Source organism: Hippopotamus amphibius, chromosome 11 (genome assembly GCF_030028045.1).
Source record: "Hippopotamus amphibius kiboko isolate mHipAmp2 chromosome 11, mHipAmp2.hap2, whole genome shotgun sequence".
Taxonomy (NCBI): domain Eukaryota; kingdom Metazoa; phylum Chordata; class Mammalia; order Artiodactyla; family Hippopotamidae; genus Hippopotamus; species Hippopotamus amphibius.
Window position 1 is genome coordinate 25,816,070 of NC_080196.1, and position 18,198 is coordinate 25,834,267.

Sequence of the window (18,198 nt, forward strand, 5' to 3'; positions counted from 1 at the left end):
CGATCTCTGGTCTGGGAAGATCCCACATGCCATGGAGCAAATAAGCCCATGTGCCACAACTACTGAGCCTGCACTCTAGAGCCCGCGAGCCACAGCTACTGAGCCCACACGCCTAGAGCTCGTGCTCTGCAACAAGAGAAGCCACCGCAAAACGAGAAGCTGGCACACCGCAATGAAGAGTAGCCCCCAGCTCACTGCAACTAGAGAAACCCGCACACAGCAACAAAGACACAACACAGCCAATTAATTAATTCATTTTAAAAAAAGAATTAATTCCTCTAGCATACTTTATGTGGTGCAGACTACAGGCATTCCCAATACACAGTTACCCTCTTCTTAAACAAATAGCAAAATTGCATGTCAGCCTCTCACCACCTTCATTGAATTCAGACAAGACTATGTGACTGAGTTGTGGCAATAAAATATGCTCAGCAGGGAACCATATCATTTCTAGTTTTGACAATAAAACAGTTCATGTGATTTTTTTCATTCTCATTCTCATAGTAACATTTTCTCACCCAACCCCAGAACTGTAATGGCCCTAAAAATGGAGAAGAAAAAAGACTGGAAAAAAAACACTAGCTCTCAGAGTTATTGTTCTGAAGAGAGTTGCCCAAGAGAGCCACTGACCCAGGTATATTCATATAATTTATATGAGTGTGGTTAAACCATGGAGATATGGGAATCACTTTTTATAAAAATTAAAGTTAATTACACTGCTCAATGAAGAAAGTGCTATTATAAAATGAAAGCCAAATACTGTAACCAACACTTAAAATGTGTAGTCTTGGTTTAATGCTTAGGAGTGAAAAACAGATAAAACTGACTGCATATAGACACATCCATGACATGAAAAGACAAAATAGTTGCTAAAACTGTTTCCTATGATCATTTAGAAAACATATCCTGTGCCCTAAACAGAACTAAAGGAGTTGATTTCAAGAGTATTCCTGAACCTGTTACTGATATCCTATTAAGAAAAAAATTTATTTTAAAAATAATTGTTCACCTTTTTTAAAACATAAATCAAAATAAATGAAAAACTCCCCAAATGGTAAATTTTTGAAATTTAAAAGGTGACTTTTTCTAGACCAAGAGGCAATAAACTATGGCCCAGGAGCCAAATCCAGCCCACTTCAACTTTGCATAAATACAGTTTTATTATCGCACAACCATACTAACTATGTTTTGTCTATGGCTACTTTTGTGCTAAAAGGGCACAGTTGAGTAGTTGTGACAGAGACCATATAGCCCACAAGCCTTCAAATATTTACAGTCTTGGCCTTTACAGAACAAGTATGGCAACCACTTTTGTAGGCCATCTAAAATAAGCGATGAAATTAAAAATGCACTCTTAGCACAAGGGAATAGTGCAATTTCTTTGTTGAACAAAGTTTCTTAGGAAAATCAAAAATGAGCAAAAATCAAGATGATGGACTTCTAGCTTCAAGTTAGCAACCATTTAAGTTTTCAATTAGCAATAATCGCGCCTCGGGTAAACCTCATTGGCTACGATACTGCCACTGCGCAAAGCTTAGCAACCATTTAAGAAGCAGATAAGACATATAAGAAAAAAAATGAGATTGACAAATATGTCTACAGTTGTATTTTGGATATAATTATTGATACATGAAACTAACCTGAAGGAAATGCCTCAGAAGCCTACTAATTTTGGAGAAAAATGTTGTCAAAAATAACATGAAAGGTACTTCTGGAATGGCTGAGTAAATAGCTCAGCAAATCCTTTCCCTGAAAGCATCAATTCAGACTGGAAAAATTGTCAAAAATGATCACTTTACAATGATGGAAACCAACACAGGCACACATCAAACTGAGAAACACTCATTCATGAAAAAATATTTTAAATGATTAATAAAAGAATGTCCATAAAAGGATGATCTCTTGTTACAAAATATTAAATTAGGAATAAAAAACAGAAGCAAATTTTAGATATAAACCACATTTACCTATTAATCAATACATTTATAAATAATCTGTGGATAGAAAAAGGAAATCAAAAGAAAATTTTGAAACTATTTTGAATTGAATAAAAATGAAAACATTAGCTACCAAACTTTAGTGGATACAACTAAAAGTAGTACCTGGAGGGATATTTAGAGCTTTAAACATGTGAAGTAGAAAAGGAGTGTTATCTTAAACCAATAGCCTAAGCGTCTCCCTGAAAGGACTAAAAAGAGAAGAGTGAACTAAACTAGAGCAACAGAACAGAATTTCAAGTCCAGAAGTCAATTTATGATCAATTGATTTTTTTCAAAAGGTGCCAATCCAATTCAGTGAGGAAAAGTATACTCTTTTCAAGAGTTGGTGCCAGCACAATTGGATATCCACATACAAAAAGATATATCTAGATCTTTCCCTCAACCCACACAAAACAAGTAACTCAATATATGTTATAAACCTAAAGGTAACAGCTACAACTAGAAAGTTTTCAGTAGAAAAATTTAGAAAAAATATTTCATAACCTTGAGTTATGCAAGGAGTACTGAAGTTGTAACATAGTAAGAATAAATAAAAATCACAAGAAAAAATTATACTCTGCTTTCATTTCTTGATATCTGCTTTAATTAACTTGTGTCTTGTGAGATGGAGGTGAGAAAAGATGAGAAGAAAAATACTTTAAAAATTACCATTTTTGCTACGTTTGCTATGGACCAGAAGTTGTGCTCTATATGTTTTTTCTCTGTCATGTGGTAGTTAGTATGATATTTCATAGAATTTAGGAGCTTAATTATATATCTTAGAATCATATTCAGGGCAAAGTACTCACCAGGGTACAATGATGTCTTCTGCCAGCCTAGAAGTGAACAAAATGAGAAAATATTATTATCCTTCCCTTGTCCTTCTTGTATCTTTTCTTCTCTTATCCCTGGCATTGTCTAAGTATTCAGTTACTTATTTATCTGTCCATCCCTTTCCTTCTTCACAATAGTGTGACCATTGCTTGAACTTGAAAATGGTTGGTTTCGTGTATGTGTGTAGAGAAAATGTAAAGTTAGAAGAAAAATCAAGCTACAAGCAAGAGAAGGAAGAAAAGGAAAAAAAAAAGAACATAGAATATAAAGAAATGATGGAAAGAAAGCTGGGTAGTTTGAGAAATGAAGATGGAAAGAAAGAATAATGCGGACTTCCCGGGTGGCGCGGTGGTTAAGAATCCACTTGCCAATGCATAGGATACGGGTTTGATCCCTGGTCCAGGAAGATCCCACATGCCATGGTGCTACTAAGCCTGTGTGTCACAACTATTGAGCCTGCATGCTACAACTACTGAAGCCTGCACACCTAGAGCCATGCCCTGCAACAAGAGTGAAGCCTCCACAATGAGAAGCCCACGCATCACAATGAAAAGTAGCTCCTGCTTGCCACAACTGGAGAAAGCCCATGCACAGCAGCAAAGACCCAACACAGCCAAAAAAGAAATTAATTAACTTAATTAAATAAAAATTTTTTTTAAATTTTAGAAAAGAAAGAATAATGGACAAAATGGAAGGAATGAGGGGAGGAAAGGAGAAAGGTAAGGAATTAGGAAAAACAGAGGTGAAAGCACGAAGAATTGAAAAGAATGAGACAGACTTAATCAGGAAATGAAAGAGTGGTGAGGGAAGTGAAGAGGACAGAAGGAAAGCTTGGGAAATATCCATCAAGACAATTACATTTTTTCCTTTTCCATCTCAATAAAAAGATACTCTAAATTAAGAAAGAAAATGAGTTAACTCACTTTTACAGATTCTCTTCCATTTATGCTTCTACACAGTGAGCATATGCAATGGTATATTATGCCTGACTTTTTCTTGGAAGGAGGTTTAGAGAAGGTTAGGTGTCTTATTATTTGTGGAATTTCATCCCATGAAAGAATTTCCGAGTTACTTACCATTCCGAAATTGAGCTTTCCTCTCATCTGAAAGGAGATGCACGTGTAAGATGGGGACTCACAAAGAGATGAAGATACAGAAAAAAAAAGACATGCATTCTTCTGTGGGGTTTATCATGATCACTGCTATCATTAGTCAAGCCATTGCTCCCCTCTGAAACTGTTTTCATGGATAAAATAAAGTTGAATCACATGATTTTAAGGACTTAATCAAGGTAAGCAGGTAAATCATTCCTAACATGATAGCTGCAATATACAGAGGCAATAGAGAAATGTAAAAGATACCTAAAATAAGGAGTTAAGGGCAAAGAATGAAGTGAAGCAAGGGATCACCAGAGGAGGACATAATCTTGCAAATATTTAACTATTAGAATACAATTACCAATTTCCTTTTGCAATTTTCCTGAAAAACAAACGTGAAAACCCCATTTTAATGTTACAGAGAAAAGAAAAATTATACTTGGAAGGATGACATACAATGACATAAATTATTTCATTAAGGTTTTTAAAAACCCTCAGTTTTCTCCAACACGTTTCAAAAAAGAAAAAGAAAACATATTACATGTCAATATAAATTAATTTTACAGTTAATATTCAGGAGAGAAATTATAAAATTCCTCCATGAAGTATTCTTTTTAATCTAATTTAGAATACCGATAGCCCTAATCATCACCTGCAATGTTGTCATGCTATACATCATCTGTGTGATGGATGTTACAAGTTATTCAACTTTCCAATGACAAATATTTGCTAAGGGCTTTATGTAAATAATTAACCTAGCAAAGTAATTGTGAAGTAGTGCTCCTCTGTTCAAAAAAGAAAGATCTGAGAATCAAAGGGGTCAATAACATGAAGAAGTTTCTGCTGGTAAATGGACAGATCAATGATTTGAACCCAGCTCTGTTTAAACACAAAGTGAAGACTCCATATCACTATGCCATAAATCTCCCCCCCTGTTCCAGCCAGTTGAGGCTTCAATCACAAGGTAGAAAACAGTGGTGTTCTCTACAAGGAACAATCTACTGTAGTTTAAAAAATGTCCTGCATAAGAGAATGGACTGGAGAACTCGAGGTTTGGGAGGGGGCGGGGGGTGAAGGGGAACTGAGACGAAGGGAGAGAGTAGCACAGACATATATATACTACCAACTGTAAAACAGATAGCCAGTGAGAAGTTGTTGTATAACAAAGGGAGTTCAACTCGAGGATGGAAGATGCCTTAGAGGACTGGGATGGGGATGGTGGGGGGGACTCGAGGCAGGGTGGGGGGTAGTCAAGGGAGGGAGGGAATACAGGGATACGTGTATAAAAACAGATGATTGAACTTGGTGTACCCCCAAAAAAATAAAAAAAAATTAAAAAAAATTAAAAAAATGTCCTGCATAGAAGAGCTTTTGAATTTTTCTTAGAATCAGATTGTGGGCACAGTAAGCACCACAAGAGCGCTTTCAAATATATTCTCATTAACATTTGCTCATCTCAGAGTCATGAGAAGGAGTTATTGTGAGCATCATGGAGACAATCAAAAAACAATACATTAGATAAAGAGAGGAATGAATGGGAAAAGTGATTTAATTGATGAGAGAAGAACAGAGAAAAACAGGTAATGGAAGTTGTAATATAGTAAGAATGAATAAAAATCACAAAAGAGAAAATTATACAGAAGAAGTAAGAGGAATGGAAAAGGGAGGAAGCAAGAAAAATCACTACAGAAAGATCACATCTTATAAATTATCATTAAAGTTTACCATTTTCTTTCCTAAGTTGATCTGAAAAAATAAAAAGAGTAATATAAGAATTCTTATGAAACAGCTAATAGGAAGATCATATTTTGTAAAGAATCATTGAAGTTTACCATTTTCTTTCCTAAGTTGATCTGAAAAATAAAAACAGTAATATAAAAATCACTGTGAAACAGAAACAAAACAAACACAAAAAACTTCCCAAAATCGGTTAGCCACATCAGAGAGAAAAAAACGTATTTCCTAGGTGTTTTATTGTAAACTACATAGGGGTCAACATTGCTCTTTGCCAAATGGTAAAGTAGAAAAAGAATTTTTAATTTATCGCGACTGAACATAAAATCCCACAAAATGATTTCTTACAGTCCTTTTGAAGACATAATAACATCAGTTAGCATCACCATCATCACCACCATTATGACAATTACCATTGACATTCATTGAGTGCTTTCTCTGTACTAGACTCCGTGATACATGTTTTAGAAGTAGCATTACATATGATCATCAAAAGTGCTCCAGATAAGTTATTATGGGTATGTAGCAGAGTAAAATGAGGTTAGAACAAGGATATATTACTTGCTGAGTTCCCCACAGTTGCTTATTTCAGAGTCAGAACTTTATCCAAAATCTCTCTGACATCAAAATTAACTATTTTATCCAATAAAATAAATCTGTTCTGTTTTCTGTATTATCTCTGTGCACTTCAGCATCACTTTTAAAAACAGCTTTTCATCTTCTTTGTTGAACACGTTGAATGATGGGTGAGGCTTAGTAATGAATTCGTATTTAAAATTAAGGCCATTTAAAAGCAAAGTGGACACCCTGTCTCTCTAGAAATAGCTTGATAAAAGGTGAAATCCTCCTTAGTATCATAAGAGGTAGAGCCAGCCATTATTTTGGAGCCCATCTAAGTAACAGATAGTTAAGAAATTTTTTTCTTTAGAGCAATTCAATTTTATAAAGATGAATTATTAGTTGTCTTTTGTTTGTGTGATGAGCAAGTCCCTAGGTTATTAACAGCATATGGCAGCAAAATTCATCCTGGGAAAATCTGTAAAACTTGTTTCCATATACACCTTATTTTCAACTCCATGATGCACTCTAATTCTTCATTGCCTTTGCCATTGATACGTCTGGAGATTGTTAAATGTTTAAATGGAAGGGTAGACTTCCTCTTCTCTTTTATGATCCCAGTTGCTCTGCTATGTACTAATGATATCCATTTTCTATTTTCTATTAAATTTAAAACTATTTTGTCTGCATGTGGCCCCTCTCTCATTCTCTTTGTTATTGTTTGCTTTGACTTTCATTATAATATAATTCTCCCATTACCAGGTCTCTCTGGTATAAAGATTTAAGCATATAATTGTTAGTTATTTTTAACCAACCTAGTCCAATGATTCATAAATATTATCATTTATTTTCTTTCACTTTAACTTAATATGTGATAAAAGAGAGAAAATGGGGTATGCATTTGCCTGTGTATTTTATTATTAGAGAAAGATATTTTCAGTAGAAGAAAAAGGCATTAGAGTAAAGCTGCACTCTCAAATATTGATACTATGTAGTACTATGTACCTGTGTTACATAGCAAGACTATGTAAAGAGTTTGGCTGACCCTCAAAAAGTTAAACAGTGTATACTACAAAGTTCTCTTTATTTCAACAACGTTATTTGAAAATCCAATGAGTCATTTAACATTATCAAAAATCTCTGACTATTAATTCATATCTATACGCCTCTCATTCACTGTTTTATGTTCTACTACATTCATAATATGTAGTCAAAATGAATCAGACAAATGCAAGAGCTTAAAAGTATAAAATTCTAAAAAGAAAACATAAAGTTACATTTTCATGACCTTGGGTTTGAGAATGGATTCTTAGAAATGATGCCAATGGACAAGCAACAAAAGAAAAAACAGAGAATTTGGACTCAATAAAAAAACTGAAAACTACTGTGCATCAAAAGATTAAAAAGTGAAGAGATGAGGTACAGAATGGGAGAAAATATTTGCAAATTATATATTTTAAGGGCCTAGTATCAAAGTATATATATTTAAAAAAAGGTCTTACTGCTCAATGACAAAGAGAAAAAGAACCCAGTTTAAAAATGAGCAAAGGACTAGACTAGAAATTTCTCCAAGGAGGATGTACAAATGGCCAATTAGCATGTGAAAAGATGCACAAATTTTGTCCTTATGGAGATACAAATCAAAACCATGAGATACCATTTACAGCCACTAGTATGGCTATAATTTTAAAAATTGAAAAATAATAAGTGTTATTGAGATAGAAGAGAAATTAGAACTCTAATACATTGCTAATTGTAATGTAAAATGGTGCCTCTCTAAGGGAATACAAGCAGTTAAACAAAGTATACCATGTGACCCAGCAATTGCTGACTATATACCGCCCCAATTGAAAACAGGCATTCAAGCAAATACATATATAGAAACATCCAAAGCAACACCATTCACAATAACCAAAAGGTATAAAAAATCCAAATGCCCATCAACAACTTATGGATAAACAAAATGTGGTATACCCATACAATGAACTGTTAGCCTTAAAAAAGAATGAAATACTGATACATGCTACAATGTGAATCAACCTTAGAAACTTTGCACAGGTGAAAGAAGGCAGTTAGAAAGGTGGCATATTGTATAATTCCATGCATACGAGACAGAAAGCAGACCATTGTTTTGCCAGAGACCAAGGAGTAAGGGAATGAGAAGTGACTTCTTAATGAGTACGAAGTTTACTTTTAGGGTGATAAAATTATTTTGGAACTAGATGGAAATGATAGTTACTCAATACTGTGAATGTACCAAATGCCACTGACTTGTACCTTTCAAAATGGTTAATTTAGTGTTATATGAATTTTACCTCAATAGACTTAAAAAATAAATCAATAGAAGCAATCTACAAGTGAAATAACAAAGGATCGAATCAATTCATCTACTCATGGACAAAGCCCTTGGTTCTAACAAAATGCCAAAATACCCATAAGGGTTGCTTTCATAGAGTCAAGGGCTGACATTGCTTTAGTTACATAATTTATATTTATGTGAAGATGAAAGGCCTACCTTGCTCTGGCTTATTTTCTTCCTTCACTGTCTCTGAAAAAAAAAATATTAGACAAAAATTTGGACAATTTGGAAAAGCAAATAAGAAAAAATTTACTACAGATTAAATTGAAGCAAATTGCAAATAGAATAAATAGAGTTTCAAATAGATTGGTATACCAGGGGTGAAAGTTTTATTTTATATACTGTGAAAAATACTGGAACATTTTCCTTATTATTGTCTAAAACTGGGTTTGCTGAAATGATATCTTTGTAAGTGGATCAAAATTTGAAACTCACCATTTTCTTTTATTTTCTCTGCAAAGCAAGTAAGATAAATACTGATTAAAATAACTGATATAATTCACAAATAAAATTATAGAGGATCAAATATTAATTCTTTTATGGGCAAAACTCTATTTTACATAAAGCTAAGGTACCGAGAACTTTGCTTTTCTAAAATCCAGGTCTGATTTTTCTTCAATTATATATTTTCCATTTGGGTGGAGATAAATTCCCCTTTTTACTTCCTTCCTTTCTCTGAATAAAAGATTAGATAAACTCATGTGTTTCCAATAAATTGATACAACTTACAAATGAATTAAGAATTTCAAATTGATTAGATTATTAATTAATCAAAATCTTTATATATGGAGGAAGATAAAATACCTTTCTCTTTCTTCAAGTTTCCTAAAAAAAAAAAAAGAAAAAATTTTTAACTTTCAGAATAAAAACTGAAACAGACAAACTCTTCATCTTATGTCTACCCACCATATCCTTCCTTTCCTTTCTATTACTCCCTCTGGTGTCATTTCCCTTAAGCTTGCAGAAATTCCTTTAGCGTTTCTCATTAGGCAAATATTCTGATAAATGCCTTGACTTTCCTTCCTTCCATGCATAATTGTCCTTATTTTGTCCTTATCACTGAAGTCTATCTTCACAGGATATGTGGACTACTGGTTGACAGTCTTCTCATGCAGCATTTGAATGCTGTTGCTGCACTGTATTCTTATTCCTGATTTCTGATGTGAAAACACCTGATCTTAAATAATTTCTACTCTGTTGTTTTCCTTTAGAAATTTTCAGAGTTATTTATCTTTGGTTTTCAAGCATTATGATTGTGATATATCTAGGCGTATAGTTATTCTTGAAGTTTATTCTGCTCGTACACTGCCAAGCATTTTGCAACCTTAAATTTAAATCTTCATCAAATTTGAGAAATTTTCAACATTCTTTTTTAAGTATGTTTTATGCCTCAATCTTGCTCTCTTCTCTGGGAATATCACGATTTCTGTGTTAGAACTTTTGGTATTATTTTATAGTTTCTCCACAGCTCTCTTCATTGTTTACATATATTTCCTTTTTATTCTTCAAAAAAAAAAAATTCTATACATTTGTCTTCTAGTTCCTAGTCTTTTTATTTTGTCATCTACATCCTGCATTCTGTGCCAATTCAGTAATATTAAATTTCAGATGTATTTTTTCAGTTCTAAAATTTTGATTTGGCTTTTATTTATTTATTTATTTATTTGGTTTCTTTTTCTCTGCTGTGGATTTCTTTTTCTCTGCTGTGAATTTCTTTTTCTTTCATTTTGAGTTTCTTCTACTATCTGATATAACATAACAATCACAGTCTTCCTTTCATTCCTTTTTTTTTTTTTCATTTAAAGCCCTGTGTCCTTTAACCATATTCCACTAATGATAAATAACATCTTTATACTGTAGCAAAAAGCAAAGATAATAAACTGACATGGATACAATACTATTAACTATATACACCATTCAGATTTCACCGTTTTGCCACACGTTGATGTGGGGGGTGTATGTATGTCTGTTTTTGTGTATTCAATGTTCTGCCATATACAGCGTCAAGTAACTACCACTGCAATAAAGATACAAAAGTATTCCATACACAAAGAAAATATCTCATACAATCTCTTTACATCCCTACTTACATTCCTGTTCAGCCCCTGTGCCCTGTCAACCACTAATCTATAGCCCATCTCTATAGTTATGTAATTTTTCAAATGCTATACAAATAGAATGACATAATATACAATCTTTTGAAACAGACTTTTTTTTCACAAAGAACAGTGCCATTGAAGTCCAACAGGTTTGCTATATCAATCAATAGTCAGCTCCACTTTGCTGCTGAAGAGTATTCCATTGTATGGATGTACAATGGTTTATTTCACCATTCATCTGTTGAAAGGTAATTGCTTTGTGTCCAATTTTCTGCTAATATAAAGTTACTACAAATGTTTCTCTTCCAACACTCAGAACAGAGAGTGAATACTTGTGCAGATGCCACAGGAATGGGCTTCGGTGACAGATGGCCCAGCTGGCCTCCATTGCAGGCACTCTCACTGCACACATGAGAACCTCCTGCTCTTTCCTACAGCTACAGCCACTGACGGCACTTCTGTTGCTGTTACCAATGCTGCTGTCACGAATCTGGACCCAGGTCAAAACCCCACTGGAGGATTTTAGTGGTTCCATCTCTATTAGATGTGTAAGCATGGCAAAGACTAACATAAGAACACATGGATAAGACTGGCTGAGTGTTACATCTGGGCCTCACAATGCAGAATCTATGGGATTCTGCAGTTCTGAATATTTTCCCATTAAAGTTACAATAATTTATGTGTGTAAGAGGCACACAAAGAAAATTAAATTCATCTCTTATCAGCCTAAGAGAGTAGAATAGTAGCTTTCCTGTCACCTGTTCTATAAGAGTTTTCAGTGGAATAGTTGCAATTAACCCTTACGTAGCTATGATGTTTTAATTCCTTAAATTGGATTGTGTGGCTTTATCCTTTGAAGTAGATTCAAATACTATATTGATTGCTTTACTCTATTATTAGGAATTTTAAAAGATATTTGTTCAAATTTTGCTTCCAGTATCGTGCCAATATACATTTTTCTGTTGTGTTGACTATGTTCATTTAAATTGAGTTTAAAAAATTTTTTTCCTTGATTTTATTTAAGAGCATTTATTTAAATCCAGTGTGTTTGTTTTTAGAATAAAATATTTTCATGGGATTTTGTTCATTAATACTCATTGATTTCTAATGCTATCAAGGATCTATACTGAAAAAAAAATCCTAGTGTATTTCTTTGAATATTTCTGCATATTCAGGATTTTTGAATTTGTAAAATACTGCATATTTTATTTTTCTAAGGAGGTAATGTTTTTCTTACAGCAACTTTAAAAAACTGTGAAAACTCTGTGGTAAAATTTTTCTTAACATCACTCCACAAATTTTGCTTGAGAATATAGGATTTCTTCTTTACATTTACATATTCTTTATGATAAAATGTATTATAATTCAATGCTCCATCTGATTTAGAAATCTACTCTCTAATATAAGACAAACAATTCCTGTGTATGACCATTAAGATTTCAATTAAATTATACCAGTGGTAGTCAACTCATGACCTTTTTTTCAGGTATATTCAGTAATGAAAAAGGTCTCACCATTAAAATATTTCCTTATATGTAGAGCTCAAATATGTTTCTTTACAACTTCAAGCAGTTATTTCTAATGTGAACGGTTGAAATAACTCTGGAGAGTTAGAGAAACTGAGAGACTGAAAGAATCTACTCTCAGTGAAGAGTTATCAAAATAGTTGAGAAATTTCAACTATTTATTTGTTTATTCTGTTAATTTGAAAGACGTGTTTTTAGAAACTTTGCAATTTGGGGGAATGGGACACTTGATGACTTGCAGTTTGTCAAAATCTCTCTTAAACAGTGTTGTCCAGAACTAAATGAATGAGTTCCCATCAAATGTGAAAAGTAAACAATGGAGTGAGACTGCCACAGCTCTTGCCTCCAATTCTACTTTTTTAATGTTACTTTAAGAACCTGCTCATCTCTATTATCATCACCATTCAGAAACCACGTCAAAGTCTGTCAGAGTAGTGGACAGTTCTCTTAAGGTGTCATGACTTTAATTATTTAAATATTTAGCAACTTACCTTTTTTGGAATATTCCTTGCGGGATACATAAATAATAAAGAACATCACTACGACGTAGAGAAGGCAAGTTGCAGGGAAGGTGTCTACATGATCTGCTTTGGGGTGAGATTCTGAAAAAGGTATGCCAGAGAATTTTCTTATTAATCATTCCGACCAATCTTATTGCTGTTTCTACCACTGAAGTTGTGTTCTGTACTTCAAGTAACCTGAAGGTCTATGACCAAATTTCAGTCTTCATAGATGGACTTGAGGGATCTCATTACTTCTAAGTATCACAGGGGTGGATTGCAGCAGCCAATCAGAAAACTGTGGGATTGAATATCTCAGGGTAGACCTGAGGTTAGAGAGATGCTTCTCCCACGGGTTGTGAAGGATTACTGAGTGTGGACACCTCACAATTAGTGAGGGAATCTCTGTCAAATTCCGGATACACCCTCATCACTTTGCTATATCCTGTGAAGCTAAACATGATCTAGGGCAGGGATTGGCCAAATCAAGTCTGACATCCATTGTCGGGAGCCATCTGGACAAGCCAATGCTGTGACAAGGTCACCAGGCTCCAAGGAGGACCACAAGGCGAGAACTCCTTGGAAGGGCATTTCGGAGCAGGAGGATGGCAAGGGGACTGGTCCGCAAGGACAGGCCCCAGACCATCTCCACCCATTTTACATTCTGTTCTTTGTTTCTTTGTAATACTATGCTTACCACCCACTTCCTCTCCCTGTTTCTATGTCCCCAGGAAAGAACCAGGGTTTGACACATTCTTTCTCGGTGTCTGCCCCACCAATTCCCCTCCCACCACTCCTTGGTGAAAAAGGCGGGCACCTCAGGCTACTAAATGCTGGAGAAAACGGAGGGGTGGCTCTTTGTATATACTTTAAACTCAGGAATGCTCATGATTGTATGGGTGCTAAGGGCTATAGTTTGCTTAGATATAAGATTAAGAAGTTATTTACATATGTTTACCTCAGAGTCACAAGGTTTGCAAGCTAAATCTGACGAAAGAAAAAAACTGGTAGATGCTGAGGGAAGATATGCTCTGTCATAAAAGATTTTTTCTGAGATATGTTTACTATATAAACACACAAAGCTCTGACAATAAAGAGAGATCCTGCATAGCAGACACAGGCCTCCTCGTCTCTTCCTTGCACCGACGCCACTCATCCCTTGGGTACTCCTGGACCCGCCGGAGCTGGACTTTGGCAATCCATTTTTGGAAGGCTTGTGATTTCAGAATGGATTTCACATTTTTATATCATTGGAAAAAGGAAAATAATAATATTTGTGACAATTCAAATTTTGCTGCGATTGAACTCAGCTATCCTTATTCATATATATATATGGTCTATAGTTTCTTTTTTTCCTACAAAAACAGAAGTGAGCAGTCGCATCAAGACTGAAGTGCAGTGACACAGTTAAAATTCCACATCATTTTGAGTGGCTGGACTGTCACAGCACTGTAACACTTTATTTTATATCTTTGTTTTATTACCAGGAAACACTAATCATGTCAAAAAAAAGTAAAGGCAAAAAAAAGTAGACTTTGAATAAAACATCTTAAGATACATTGGAGTGTGGGTTATTATATTATTAAATTATATGTATTTATTATGCATTGATACTGTAGTTTTGCTAAAAGATAACAATATACACTGGCATTACCAGACTAGTGCTCATTATAATATTTTCAAATTGTGGTAAAGCAACTGTAAGAAAAATTATAAAATTTAAAATTAAATTAATATTTCATTACAGAAAAAATTTCCTCATGAAAATATAAAAGGAAAAATGAGGCTGCAACCAAAGAAAGTTTTTAATAACTCATTTCTTAGTCAAGTAAGAGATGCCATTAACCAATGGTGAGTGAGATAAATTGTGTTTGATTGAAAAAGCCAAAGAAATATGTCCACAGAAAATAAACTCAAGTCTATTAGTCATTTGGTGAGAACATTTGTTCAAATAGTTGAAGACATTAGAAACAATATCATCTTTCAACAAGGGATTATCTAGTTCTGGGACAAAATGGAATAGATATACTTTTCCCTATTCCTCATAATAACTGAAGCCTAAAACTGTGTGTGTGTGTGTGTGTGTGTGTGTATAACAAATACAAGAAGACTCTGAAAGTTGTCAAAATGACATGTAGTGAGTTCTCTGGGATTTTTTTCCTAATACATCCCTGGCTGGGTGCTGGAGAAGCCAACAACCCTGAAAAGCCGATGGGCAAAGGTAGAGCAATCCCCAAGGACACCTACTCTTTGTGGTAACAGGACGAGGAATGGGCAACCTAACAAGATGAAAACTTTTAGACAATAACTCCCCTACTCCAACCAAACACCACAGAGAAAACTGTAGCCCCACTCCCGCTATTCAGACACATCCAAGAGTACTAAGCCTTGAATGTGGTAAAATGGGTTATATTCCCTGTGTTGCAAAGGAACAAATGTGATTACATTAAAAACCAAGAAGTAATTATTCCCCTCCCCTTTTGAAATTAAAAAAAAAATAAGTTTGTACATTAGGCACTGAATCAACCACAAGAGCAAAATAAAATGCTAATGTGTTTTGTAGGTAGTTGTATAAGAACTTCCATCTTCTACATATTCTTCTATTTTGAAAATTTATATATATATATATATATATATATATATATATATATACACACAAAATATATATATGTAAATTGAACACTACTCAACCTAAAAAGGAATGAAATGTTGCCATTTGCAATAGCATAGATGGACATGGGTGGTATTATGCTCAGTGAAATAAGTAAGTCAAGGAAATAAAAATACTGTATATGGTGTACCCCCAAAAAAATAATAAATAAAAAAATAAAATAAAATAAAATAAAATACTGTATATTTTTCCTTATATGTAGAATCTAATGAACAAAACTAACCAACCAATACCTCAAAAGAGAAACCAACACACATACAGAGAACAAACTAGTGGTTACAAGTGGGAAGAAAGTTGGGGGAAGGGGGCAGATAAGGGAAAGGGATTAAGAGGTATAAACTTCTAGACATAAATAAATAAAATACAAGGCAGTAATGTGCATCACAGGGTATAGAGCCAATATTATGTAATAATTTAAATGGAGTATAATATATAAAAACATCAAATCAACATGTTGTATACTTGAAACATATTATAAATCAACTATACTTCAATAAAAAATGACAGTAAGAAATGATACACTTAAATATTTCAATTATGTGTGTCTCACTTAAATATTTAAAACATCTAATTGCAAACTAATAGAGGTTAGGAGATGAGTTACTTGAAGATTTTCCTTAAGCTTTTTATTGGAATATAATTGCTTTACATGGTTGTGTCAGTTTTTGATTTACAACAAAGTGAATCAGCTGTATTTATACATATATATCCCCATATCCCCTCCCTCCTGGGACTCCTTCCCACTCTCCCTATCCCAGCCCTCTACGTCATCACCCATCATCAAGTTGATCTCCCTGCGTTATGCAGCAGCTTCCCACTATCTATCTATTTTACATTTGGTAGTGTATCTATGTCAGTGCTACTCTCTCACTTTGTCCCAGCTTCCCCTTTGCGTCCCCACCTCATGTCCTCAAGTCCATTTGCTACATCTGCACCTTTATTCTTGCCCTGTCACTGGGTTCATCAGAACTATTGTTTTTAGATTCCATATACAGAATATGAGTTAGCATATGATATTTGTTTTACTCTTTCTGGCTTACTTCACTCTGTATGACAGACTCTAGGTCCATCCACCTCACTACAAATAACTCATTTTCATTCCCTTTTAGGGCTGAGTAATTTTCCATTGTATATATATGAAGATTTAAATTTGACTAAGAATCCTACAGAATTTTGTATGAAGAGTAATAAAAGAACTCACATCTTTTTCAATTGATTTCCTAGAAATTAAAATTTGAATACATGTCATTGCTTTAAAATAATATATAAAAGATAAAATCTGAAATTTTATTTGGTGAGGTAAACACATCACTATATAGAGACAGAATCACATCCAAGAGAATCAAATTTTATGACAAAAAGCAAGACTCTGAGAAATGAGTAATAAACAGGGAAAATCCTTTTTCATCTTTAAATCTGATCTTTACTTTGGAAGCCTACCTGAAAAAACTTATTCATTCTTTTCTTATATCCAATTTTAAAGGAGGGAAGGGCAATATAGGAGTGGGGGTGTGGGCAGTACAAACTGTTGAGTGTAAGATAGGCTACAAGGATGTATTATACAACACAGGAAATACAGCCAATGTTTTGTGATAACTGAAAATGGAGTGAAACCTTTAAAAATTATAAGAAAAAACTCATTCATTCTAAATGTAAATTCTACATGTTTAAATTTTTTTCAGGAAATGAATTTGAAGGTAATAATATGGTCTTAAATGTCATTCAGATTACTAAACTGTTGTTTTTTAAGAATAATTATTTAAGTAATTGAGATAAATCCCAAGAATTCCAAGAACTTAAGTAACAGAGATGCAGTCATCTTTATATAATTAAACTGGCTGTACTATGACTCAGTTGTATTTGCACTTCTTTTTGTTTATATTGTCATCTCTCTTCTTGCTAGAGACCAATAATTCTCTACTTACTTCTCAGCCAAATGCCTGAGAAATGCTTGAGAGAATTTAACTCATCTACATAATTACTGTTGGTACTGTTTGAACAGGAAATTTGGTCCAGCTCTCCTTCGAGGTAAGTGGTCATAGCATCTACTGGTACCTTTGTTCTTGCATCCAATCTTCTTCCTCAAAAAGTGACCAGATCACCTGCCTTTGTCTTATCTGTCATGTACAATTACACTTTTTCTCCTAGTATTACACTGTAAATTCACTGGCAATGGTCAACAGCAATGACATTGCTAAATCAGCTGCTCAGTTTCCTATCAATGTTTTTTCAGTTTTCTACAGCATGGATATTATCTACTATTCCATTCATTTTTGAATATAAATTGATGTGTCTTTCTAAAACATTATTTACTGCATCTACTCCTGCCCTGCCCATATGACTCTTGTTCTCTGTTGCTTTTGTCCTCATATTTTTCCACTACTGAATATTGCTTTGAAATTAAACAAATTATTGTGTATATGAAATACATATATAAAATCATAAAAAGTGAGGCAATAAGAAAAATTGCATTAAATTACAAAAGTGAAATATAATCATCATTGAGGAGGAGAATACAACAAACTAATTTCCTTTCCTGTTACATTTGCATAATTTTAGATTCAAAATAGATTAATCAATAATAGCAAAAATACTTATGTAGTATTATGGTCTTGTACCTAAGGAAACACAGGGGAAACTTACCTGTACACTCCAACCATTCTAATGAAAAAATTACAGCAAAAAAAGGTGTTCATTAGATGCTGCAAAGCACCTAAGTGTTTAAAGTTAATCTCAAAGCAGTCCAATGCCATATTCTTGCATAAAACATTTTTAGAGCATAATATAAACCTTATGTTAGGATAATTTGAATGATACCCCACTGATGGTCAGAAACAAATT

At 33.9% G+C, this 18,198-nt stretch overlaps 1 non-coding gene across 1 annotated transcript; it reads right to left on the bottom strand.

The window, feature by feature from the left end:
- Positions 1-1,394: 1,394 nt before the first annotated feature.
- Positions 1,395-1,535, bottom strand: LOC130832171 (U4 spliceosomal RNA). The gene has a single exon (XR_009048245.1). It is a non-coding gene; the product is annotated as a U4 spliceosomal RNA (small nuclear RNA).
- Positions 1,536-18,198: the final 16,663 nt, after the last annotated feature.